General features: G+C 41.4%; 1 pseudogene; it reads right to left on the bottom strand.

The window, feature by feature from the left end:
• The window catches only part of LOC103603170, a 21,890-nt pseudogene that overhangs the window by 3,771 nt on the left and 5,793 nt on the right, over positions 1–12,326 (bottom strand).

The following is a 12,326-nucleotide window of genomic DNA, read 5'->3' as shown; positions in this document are numbered from 1 at the left end:
TTTTTTTTATTTATATATGTTTATGGGGTACAGAGTTGAGTTGACTATCAGTATTTGTATACAGTATGTGATGATCAAATTATAAATCATAATTACTTTTTGTGTCCCTTACCCAATTACTCCTTATCCCATTCCCCCTTCCCCTTTCTCTATAGGTCTATTCTCTCCTTCTGAAAGCTCAACATTTATTACGAAATGTGAATTTTGTAAAAGAAAAGAGGTTTTTTCCAATTAATTCCCACTCTAATACTCTTCATTTCTTCTTGACCTTGATCCTTTTAAAAGTTTTGTAGACTTGCCTTTCTTCCAAGATGATAATGTTGATCATTCTGTTTCTCTTCCTCCTTTCCTCCATTCTATCCCTAATAGAAATATAAACCAAGACCAAGACCCAAGTGTTTCAGATGTCCATGATTTAAACAATTCCTTTTTGAAGTTTAAAATGTATTTGGATACCTTTGCACAACTAGTGTTCTCCTGGTTATTCACTATTGATGATGACTTTTGAATGACAGTGATAAACCCTCTGAGTTTCATCTGTATTTTCTAAGCTGTGATGTAAGAAATATATATATATATATATATATTCTACTTCCTGAGGAACCTTTATAAAAGAACATTATCCTCACTTACATGAGGCTGAGATATAATCCCAGAGTGCTCCTGCCTGATCATGTAATGGGAACAATGGAGAATGGAGATGGGCAGAGTAACCACAAAAGCTACTGGCTGCCAGAATACAGTCTCGTATTCTGAAAAATTTAAAAACAGGTTTAGGGCTGGCTGGTTAGCTCAGTTGATTAGAGTGCCACCTTGTAACACTAAGGATTCAGATTCCAAAAAAAAAAAAGAGTGAAAAATTTTAATGTTACTTTTATTGATGATTAAAATGGATATGCTAGATATACCAAAGATTTACTTCTTCCCAAAGTGCCAGTGAAAGTGTACCATTTCCCTTTACATTTATGTGTATTATCCCTGTGTTGTTTATGATAATACTTATTTTCCTACACAGTTTAAAATTCCTATGTTAGAAAAAACAAAACAAGCAAACAAAAACTGCTCTTTACTGAGTACATGTGTATTCATTGTACAGGGTTTGTCTTTTTGTTTCCTGTGGCCCAGAATGTCTTTGTCCAAAGCTTTTACCTGATGACTGCAAACCAGAGGCTTCTGTGATGGGTTTCTTTTCTTCACTCACCCTGATTGACATGGTGCTGATATTTTGCACACTCTGCTCAACCTCCATTTCGGCTCCTCACACTGCACCTGCCTATGTATTTGTTTGCCAGGATCTTTCCATGTACCCCTTTGTGCATAAGCAGTCAATAACAAGTGTGAAAGTGTGGCCTGTTCACAAGCATCCTTCATCCTGCCTGATCTTGCTCCCGGCATGTTCCAGTCAACTACTCATTTCTATACTCCCTTAATGGTCCTGGTTAATATTGGGTTTGCTGTGATCTAGAATTGGATAAAGAGTGGATGCTTTCTGTGAATTGGCCAGTGACAGGTGAAGACTCTATCCACATGGGAGTGCACTGAGGTTAGAAGTCCAGAAACAATGAGAATCCTGATATTTATGAGGGAGATGTTAAGATGACATTACAATGGAAAACAGCACATTTCTGGACACCTGCCTACCTTGGATATATAAGGGCTAAGAAAATGTGTGAAGTGTAAGGTCAAATTACAAAAGTAAGAATATTTTAGTTAGCTAGATTATATTTTGTTCTCCCTGTAGTTTTGTAATGCACATCTCAATATGAGGGTGTTTCAAAAAGCTCATGGAAAGATTTGTAATATATTTCAACTCTATATTTCCCTTATATTTTGTTCTCCCTGTAGTTTTGTAATGCACATCTCAATATGAGGGTGTTTCAAAAAGTTCATGGAAAGATTTGTAATATATTTCAACTCTATATTTCCCTGAAACTTTTGAAGTACCCTTATATATTATCATAAAATATTGTCACTAATATTTCTGTTATCTAGTGTGCAAGCCAGTTTTGAACTTTCAGAGTTTGTATCAATCAGGAGATAAGCTAGGTAATGCTGAAAGAACAAATTAACTCTGCAGTCCTAATGGCTTCCCATAACGGCTTCATTCTTGTTCACATTGGGGGTGGTAGTTGGAGGGGGAGGTGGATCTCTGCTCCATGTAGTCACCCAGGGACCAAGTGAGCAATTGTCAAAGCAGGGAAGAATAGTGCATGGAGAACCTGCACCTGCTCTTCTGCATCAGCCTGGGAATAACACATATTTCTGTTCACAACCCATGACCAGACATGGCCCTGCCTATATGCAAGAGCTGGGAAACGTGAGCAAGCATCAGAATATTTGGTGAGCAATGTCTCTGTAACAATCTGCTCTTGTGGTTACCAAAAATGTCTCAGCTCTCTTCTTGCCATACATTGAAAACACCCAGCTCATCTCCAAAGATGCCTCCAGTCGTTACATCCATTTCCATGTTCTGGATTTCTAGGTTTCACGTGGTTGTCTTTTCTCTACATCATATCCAGGTGCCGATCCTCTTGTTCTGAATATGTCTAAACTAAAAATACAAATTATCTGGGAAATGCAAATCAAGACCACTTTAAGATGCCGTCTAACTCCAGTCAGAATGGCTAATATCCAAAAGACTGAATGATAAGTGCTGGAAAGGGTGTGGAGAGAAAGGAACTCTCATACACTGTTGATGGAACTGCAAAATGGTGCAGCCTTTATGGAAAATGGTATGGAGGTTCCTCAGACAATTACAGATAGATCTGCCATATGACCCAGCTATTCCACTGCTGGGAATATACCCAGATGAATGGAAATCATCATGCTGAAGTGATACCTGTACTCCAATGTTTATTGCAGCACAATTTACAATAGCCAAGAGTTAGAACCAGCCCAAATTCCATCATCAGATGAGTGGATAAGAAAACTGTGAGGATTTCTAGGTTTCACGTGGTTGTCTTTTCTCTACATCATATCCAGGTGCCGATCCTCTTGTTCTGAATATGTCTAAACTAAAAATACAAATTATCTGGGAAATGCAAATCAAGACCACTTTAAGATGCCGTCTAACTCCAGTCAGAATGGCTAATATCCAAAAGACTGAATGATAAGTGCTGGAAAGGGTGTGGAGAGAAAGGAACTCTCATACACTGTTGATGGAACTGCAAAATGGTGCAGCCTTTATGGAAACATGGATGGACCTTGAGAGAATTATATTAAGTGAAACAAGTCAGGCACAGAAAGAGAAATACCACATGTTCTCACTTATCTGTGGGAGCTATAAATAAATAAACACACAAACAAACAAATGGTGGGGGGAAGAAGACACAACAATCACAATTCCTTGAACTTTCTAAGACAATTGAACAGATATGAAGTGGGGGGGATAGGAGATAGGAAGGGTGGAAGAGGAAAGAGGAAAGGGTCATGAAAATTGACTACATTGTATATTGAGAAGTTGAAATAAATAAATACATAAATAAACAAACAAATAAATAAATAAATAAATTATCTGCAGCCCCTTCCCCCAACACGCCCAATATACAGTAGTAGATGCTGGACAAGGTATTTGCAATAAACACTCCCATTCAGAAAGGGAAAGTTGGAAGATTCCTGGCTGTCACTGAGCCCGGCCATTCTGAAATCACACTGGGAGTATTTGCTGAAGACCTCCTACACTGTCAGTAGTGGATTTCTTTGATGAGGGACTTACTCTGCTCTCTGAGAGAAGATTCCTACTCCTTTGTCCTCCAGGACCCCTGGCACCACAATCTGGGAGATTCTTGGTTTTTTTCCATTTTACTCCTTGGCCACATACAAAATGGGAATTACAGAATATATCCTCAGTCAAATTTGAAGTTCCAATTTTAGTTCCAATTTCAGTTTTGCTTAGGTCACAGAAAATACCCAGTTCTTTGAGTGGTACTATGCACTTAAGAAACCATACAAACCATATAGTTAAACATTTATAAATTTCAGCATTTATTTCCTCAAAAGACTGGCTAGGTCACCAACACTTCAAAAAGTAGCAAAATGCTGTACAAACTGAATCTCTGAATTGCTCAGTCTTTTTGTGTCTTGACCACCACTGACATTTCAGTTTCTTGGAGAAATTCAGGGAGTCGAAGTCCCAGGTTTTTCCACAAGAAGTATGATACTGTGGTGGGTCAGATGTTTATACCAGCTGGGAGACCAGGATGATGGCACTATACCTTACATTCCTATTGGGTCAAAGTTACAACAGTTAAGAGTTACACCATTAGGTCAAATGTTTCTGTATTGCCATTTTCTAATCTGTTCTGGGCAAAGGAGCCGTATGCTTATCAAAGTAACCCAGTTTCCTTGGAATGACATTTAAAAGTTTAAAATCAAGTTAGGTTCACATCAGCCTATTTCCCATGTAAGGCAGTTATAAGCAAGTGGTTACAAACAGGACAAAGAGTCCTTTACAATATTTTGAAACTACACACCTCGGCCTCCTTGGGTGATGCACTGGTTTTCAGCCCACTCCCTTCACATAGGAGATAGGGAGTCCAAGAATTATTTTCATTCTCTAAGGCTCTACAGGCTTTTTCACTCTCCAACTTCACAGTTTACTTGAAAGTGTAACTCTCTGAAGACCTTAGAAGTGCATCTTTGGTCTGACTTAATCAGTTCCATGTTCCAGTAGCCACACCATAGGTCACCAGAGACACAGACCTCAGATCTGCTATATGTGTTTGCTTTTTCATCCCTACACCTTTCTTAATTTATATGAGCCTCTCTGGAGTGGTAAAACTAGATTCTTTACCTGATCTTTTCCTTGAGTCATTCTAAACCACTGAGAGATTTTAAGTAGGCATGAAGGTCACACCCTTAATTTGATTCTTGCCAAAAATATTTGGTTTTAATAGACTTTTCCTCAAATCCTAGCTTAATTGTATCTCTTTCTTGGGGGGACCAAAAATCAGTTGGCTTTTCTAACATGGCAAGATCTCGGATTTCTGGAAGTCTCTATTCCCTTTTATTTCTACTTATAAAACCAGCCTTCTCTTTATTGCCTTGCAAAATGCAGCAAATAATAATGAGGACATACTACTAACCCTTCCACCCACTTCCCCCACAGAAATGTGAGTTCTTTAAGTACACAGTCTTACTCCTGAGCTATTCCACATGATGGTTTTTCCAAACGTTTTACCACTTCATGGATTGCTATCTTTCCCACCTTTGATATCAGCTTCTAACCTCATGTTGCCACGTACTAAGTCAACACTTCACAATTTACCTTTTAACACAGCACTTCACTTCCAGGAGATGATAGCCTGTGCTTCAATAATAAATAAACCTAAAGATCTCAGAAGCTTAACACAACAAAGTTTTATTTCTCCTGCTGGAGATTCAATACTAGTTGACAGGCCAACAGGGCATAAGGGAGATAAAAGGATCTCTACCCTACAAAATCAGACTCAGCAAAGTTTCATCATATTGAAAGCCATTGTGGCAGGGGAAATGGATGCATGAGAACTCACACTCACTCTTAAAAGTAACATATGTTATTTCTGCTCATAGCCCATTGACTAGAATAAGTCGTTTAGCTCTACCTACCTGCATGGAACCGGGAAAGGTGGGAGTATATCATGTGCAGTAGAATTTTTTTTAAAAAAGTGCAAAGTTAAACTCATTTCCAAAAGACTTGAGAGACTGAAATCTTGAGAGACTGAGAGCAAAGATCTAATAATGCATCACTGTATACTGATACTCATTCCAGAGGATCGTTGTGCAGCAATAAACAGCAGGAGGTGCTCAAGGTTGGGAATTCTCTACAGAAAGGAAATGTAAAGTAATTCAACCTGTCATGAATGTCTACTATGTGTCAAACAAGGAAGCATAATCACTGTTGTCAAAATGATCACATCTGTAACTTGATAACAAAACAGCCCAAGGATCCCCATCAGTACGGTTGAGGAAAGAGCATGAAAGTTGGAGACAAGACTTTGGTTCAAATCTTACCAGCTGTGGGGTTTCAGATGAATTGCTACAGCAAAGACATGTTTTCTGTCTGGCCAATACTCCTTTATAAGAACTTTTCTTCCTCCATTACCCAATACTCCTGTCCAGACCATGCCCTGGGAGGCACTTGACACCCTGGTCACTCATCGCCATGGAGCCTCACAGTGGGTAAAGAAACGAGGAGGGGATGAGGCCAGGGAGAATTTGGAGACCTATGGAGAAAATATGGCAGGTTCCATTTCCTGCCTCAAGGTTCTGTTTCCTACAACTCTTCCTTCAATTATCTGAGCCACAGGAAGCAGTCTGTCAAGCTAATTTGAATTGGGTTTCTATCACTGATATTAAAATCATTCTGCTTAATTCTGCTGACTTCTCTGGAATAGTTAAAGGAGACCTTACTACTCACCTGATAATTTCCTTATAAGACCTGCTCCTATGGGGAAAGTCTACACCCCAGAAAATAGCTCCTCTTAGTGAATACCTAACGTTGGGAGGAGAAATGAGGAGTAGTGAGTTGTAACTGGCTTTGCTCATAGTAGCATTGGCCTATGAACCCTCTTGCAATTTGGTGAGATTATTCTGGGGAATCCTAACTTTCCCCACACAAGCCTCCCCTTTATTAGGGAAAAAAGAAGCAACTGATACACCACTAAACCCCTCCAGTATTTTTGAGAGGAGTTATTCATTATGTTGTAATAACTATGTGTTAGTATCTTTCAGATTGCATGAAATAGAGCCATACTTTATTTACTTTATCAGATGGGAGCTTACTGTAAGGATACAGTTTATAATAATAATAGTAGTAATAATAATATTAATAGCTAAAACTGTGTGTAAGCAATATGATAAGAAGTTTACAAGCAATATGTCACTGAATCCTCATAGCAAGTCCACGACAGAGGTACTTTTATTGCCCCCATTCTGGCAGGGAAACTGAGTCATAGAGAGGTTGTATTAGTCAGGATTCTCCAGAGAGACAGAATCAATAGGACATGTTTTAAATATATGAGGGGATTTTTTAGGGGAATTAGCTAATGCTATTATGAAGAAAAGTCCCATAATAGGCCATCTGCAAACTGGATGCCGGTAGCGTGGCTCAGCCCAAGTCCAAAGGCCTCAGAACCAGGGAAGTTCATGGTGTCCTTGATGTAAGTCCTGGAACCCAAAAGCTGAAGAATCTCGAGCTTTGATATCTGCAGACAGGAGAGAAGAGTGTATGCCAGTGGATAGACAGAGAAATTCACCTTTTTTCTGTCTTTCGTTCTCTCTGGACCCCCAGCAGATTGGATGGTTCCCATCCACACTGAGGGTGGGTCTTTCCCACCCAGTTCACTCAGGCTCTCATACTGATCTCTGCTGGAAACACCTTCATGGGTGCTCCTAAAAAGACAGCTTTACCAGGTTTCTTGGCACTCCGTAATCTAACCAAGTTGACGCCTAGAATTAACCTTCACAAGTCCTCCCCTTGTCAACTTGGTGTCCATACTATCTCCTTAAATCATACTTAATCTTCAAATGGTATAATAACATAATAGTTTTGCCTAACATAATACAACTATCCTACATACAACTGAAAATGCATTGATCACTTTCCCAGAAGAGGAGGTAAAGTCCTTAGATGATATTTACCCTTCTCCCAATATCCCATGACTTAAATACAAATACTATGAGGTAAGGTTAAAATATTTAAATGCTAGTATATGAGTCAGTAAGTCTCATGGTACATGATAAATAATAAGAGGAACAAAAACAAAGATAACTGCTTAATATTGTACAGTACATATACATAGAGGCATATTCTTAACACAATAGGGAGAACAATTACAATCCTTGATTCTGTAACTGGTCATGTGGTCAAAGCTAGTATTTATAACTACCTCCTTCTACTACCCAGTCTGTATTTCCTTTGCCTTCAGCAAGCACCTCAGCTGGTCATGGTTCTTTACCTGGTAGAGTTACCCAAACCTTCATCCCTGAAGAGTCTGGGCCATTCGTAGACATGCCTGGATTTGGTTGTTGTAATTTTCCATTGACCATAATCACAGGGCATGGTAGAACTAAGAGACACCCTAAGGGATCTCCTGTACTCTGGATATTATCTTCCTTACCTCCATTATGAAATAGTAGTCCAACTTCCCCTTGGTAGTCTGGGTCAATCTCCCCAGGTAACACTGTGACTCCTATCTCAGCCTGTTGACTCAGAGGCATGAGGAGCCTAAAGTGGCCAGGTGGCAGCCTTAACTTCCAATTCAGTAAGAATGTTTTTGTGTCTCCTGATGGAAGCATTCCTCCCTCTGGAACCAAGACCTCCAGACCAGCAGAGCATAAAGTTGCGGGAACAGGAAGCAAAAATTTTTCTAGTGGGTCCCTAGGGGTAATGGTGAGGGGTCCACTTCTATTTCCACCCCTTGGTTCCTGAATCCTCCAATCCTTGATTCCACGAATCCATGAATCCTGGCTATGGGAGAGACAGTACCATATATTGGGTACTGATTTAGAGTATATACAGCCTTCTGGAGAACTTTGCTCCAGCTCTGCAGGGTAGTGTCACCTAGCTGGTGCTGTAACTGTGACTTTGAATGGCCATTCCACTGTTCTATCAGACCAGCTGCTTCAAGATGTTGGGGAACATGGTGAGACTAGTCAATTACATGTGCATGAGCCTATGGCTGCACTTCTTTAGCTGTGAATTGAGTTCCTTGGTCAGAAGCAATGCTGTGTGGAGTATCGTGATGGCAAATAAAGCATTCCGTGAGACAATGGATGGTAGTTTTGACTGAAGCATTTCATTCTGGGAAGAAAAATCTATATCCAGAGTAAGTGTCTATTCCAGTAAGGACAAAACACTGCCCCTTCCATGATGGAAGCGGTCTGATGTAATCAACCTGCCACCAGGTGGCTGGCTGATCACCCTGGGGAATGGTGCCATATTGGGGGTTCAGTGTAAGTCTCTGCAGCTGGCAGATTGGGCACTCAGTGGTTGCTGTAACCAAATCAGCCTTGGTGAGTGGAAGTCCATGTTGCTGAGCCCATGTGTAACCTCCATCTCTGCCACCATGGCTACTTTGCTCAAGAGCCCACTGGGCGATGACAGGGGTGGCTGGAGAAAGAGGCTGACTGGTATCCACAGAATAGTCCTGTCCACCTGATTATTAAAGTCCTCCTCTCCTGAGCTCACCCTTTGATGGGCATTCACATGGGAAACAAATCTCTTCACATCCTTTGCCCACTCAGAGAGGTCCATCCACATACTTTTCCCCAAATTTCCTTCTCACCAATTTTACAATCATGTTTCTTCCAAGTCCCTGACCATCTGGCCTAAAAAAATGGCTACACCCCATAAGTCAGTAGATAATTGCACATCTGGCCATTTCTCCTTCCAAGCAAAGTTTACAGCCTGGTGCACTGCCTGAAGTTTTGCCCACTGAAAAGATTTGCCCTCACCACTGTCCTTCAGGGATGTCCCAGAAAGGAGCTACAGTGCTGCAGCTGTCCACTTTCGGGCGGTGCCTGCATATCATGTAGAATGATCTGTAAACCAGGCTCTATCCTTGCCTTCCTCAGTCAACTGATCATAGGGAGCTCCCCATGAGGCCATGGGTGCAGGCGGGGAGAGAGAAGGCAGTGTAGCAGGAGTAGGAACCACGGGCATTTGGGCCACTTCTTCATGTAACTTACTTGTGCCTTCAAGACCTGCTCGGGCCTGATCATGCTCCCCATGAGGCCATGGGTGCAGGCGGGGAGAGAGAAGGCAGTGTAGCAGGAGTAGGAACAACGGGCATTTGGGCCACTTCTTCATGTAACTTACTTGTGCCTTCAAGACCTGCTCGGGCCTGATCATGTATACACCATTTCCATTTGATGATCGAGTGCTGCTGTGCATGCCCAACCTTATGACTTGCTGGGTCAAATTACACTCGGTTATGATGGGCAGCTCAGGTCGCATGGTAACTTGGTGGCTCATAGTCAAGCATTCAGTGTCTACTATGGCCCAGTAGCAGGCCAAGTACTGTTTCTCAAAAAGAGAATAGTTATCTGTAGGTGATGGCAGGGCCTTGTTCCAAAATCCTAAGGGTCTCTGGCCAAAGGCTCCAAACCACATGCCTATCTGCCACTGACACCTCAAGGACCATTGGGTCTGTGAGATCATATGGCCCAAGGGGCAGAAAAGCTTGCACAGCAGCCTGGACCTGTTACAAATCCTTCTCCTGTTCTGGGCCCCATTCAAAACTAGCAGCCTCTCGGGTCACTCGGTAAAGGCCTGGAGTAACAGAACATACTCTAGTGAATTGAATTATGTCCCCCCATAACTCATTGAAGCTTAAATTTTGTCCCTGAAGTTTTATATATTAGAAACTTAGCCCCCACTGTAACTGTTAAGAGGATGGGAAATCTTATTATGGTAATTGAAAGGTGGAGCCTTGAAGAGGTGATTGGATTGTAGGACCGTGCAGTAGTGAATGGATTAAAAATGGTGGTCAGGGGTGTAGTTCTGAGGGCTTTAAAAGAAGAGGAGAGTCTGTCTTGCTCTCTCTCTGCTCCCCCATTTCACAATGTAAGTTGCTGTAGTCACCACCAGGACAAGATGCTCACCAGATGTGTTCCCTGGACATTGGACTTCCTAGCCTCAGAAACTGTAAGCAATAAATTTCATTTTCTTATAAACCGCCCAGTTGGAAGTACTTTGTTATAGGCAATAGAAACGGATGAATACAGAGGGTAAGTAACACATGGGCCCCATTCAAAACTAGCAGCCTCTCGGGTCACTCGGTAAAGGCCTGGAGTAACAGAACATACTCTAGTGAATTGAATTATGTCCCCCCATAACTCATTGAAGCTTAAATTTTGTCCCTGAAGTTTTATATATTAGAAACTTAGCCCCCACTGTAACTGTTAAGAGGATGGGAAATCTTATTATGGTAATTGAAAGGTGGAGCCTTGAAGAGGTGATTGGATTGTAGGACCGTGCAGTAGTGAATGGATTAAAAATGGTGGTCAGGGGTGTAGTTCTGAGGGCTTTAAAAGAAGAGGAGAGTCTGTCTTGCTCTCTCTCTGCTCCCCCATTTCACAATGTAAGTTGCTGTAGTCACCACCAGGACGAGATGCTCACCAGATGTGTTCCCTGGACATTGGACTTCCTAGCCTCAGAAACTGTAAGCAATAAATTTCATTTTCTTATAAACTGCCCAGTTGCAAGTACTTTGTTATAGGCAATAGAAACGGACGAATACAGAGGGTAAGTAACATGCCTGCATTATTTGGTCAGCTGGGATTGTAACCTATATCTGTCCGTTCCCAAGGTCAATGAACTGAACCACTATTCTACTATACTTTACATATCTCAGAAGAATTGGGCTGTCAGTCCTCTTTGATAACTAAAATGTTGCATGTCTCAGTGTCAGCTGCTGTGATCATGAAATCAGGTTCTATCTTAGTTTCTTCCACCACTTCCTCTGCTTCTACCAGTTGCTTCTTTCTCTCTTCTTTCTACTTCATGAATTCTGCTTACTTATGGCCTCTGCTATTCTTGTCTTATGCCTACTGCCACTTCTCTCTCTGTCTTTCCCCGCTCTGTCCTCTACTTACTGAGATTCTGCATTGGAGCTTTCTTAGAACCACAATCTGATTGGCTTGTTTAGTCAATATTGGGAGAGAAGTGTCCTCTCAGATAAAATTCTTTCATACGCAGCATGGTAGGTGATCCCACTGCTAGCTGCCTTTTGCTTAGCACCAGCCCTTTTCTAACTGGTCATGGCTGGGATTTTGGTGGGACGATATAACTGTAATGGAACACCCATAGACACTTATCTTAAAAGGAATCATAAAAGGTGTTCAGAACTTCATGGCTTGCTAGTTATTTGTTGATACATGATCATGAACATCTCTGTGGGTTTTATGACTAAATTTGGCAATCCAGTCACTTTGGCAAGGTTCTTAGGGTTGGAGATGCAGGATCAGTATATTTTTGTGGGTGTAATGTCTGAAATGATTTGGAGTCAGGAGGGTAGGTTAGGATACAGGAGGTCAATGGATGAAGAGCCAGGATGCAGCAAGAAGGCTTTGGACATGTAGTGGGATAGGGTAGGAAATGTGGCAGAAACACAGAAAAGGATGAACCAGTAAATGGAAGGGCACTCCCTGGACTAGCTGCAAGGGCCGCCATAACAAATTACCACACACTTGGTGGCTTAAATAACAGAAATTTATTTTCTACCATTTCTGGAGGTTGAAAGTGCAAGATCAAGATGCCATTGGGTTGGTTTCTGGTGAGGCCTCTCTCCTTGGTTTGCAGAAGGATGCCTTCCTACTGTGTCCGAGCCTGGTCTTTCCTCTGT

This window comes from Galeopterus variegatus, unplaced genomic scaffold, assembly GCF_000696425.1.
Source record: "Galeopterus variegatus unplaced genomic scaffold, G_variegatus-3.0.2 Scaffold4482, whole genome shotgun sequence".
Lineage (NCBI taxonomy): Eukaryota > Metazoa > Chordata > Mammalia > Dermoptera > Cynocephalidae > Galeopterus > Galeopterus variegatus.
Note: the sequence above shows the minus strand (reverse complement) of the source record. Positions and strands in the feature narration are given on the sequence as shown.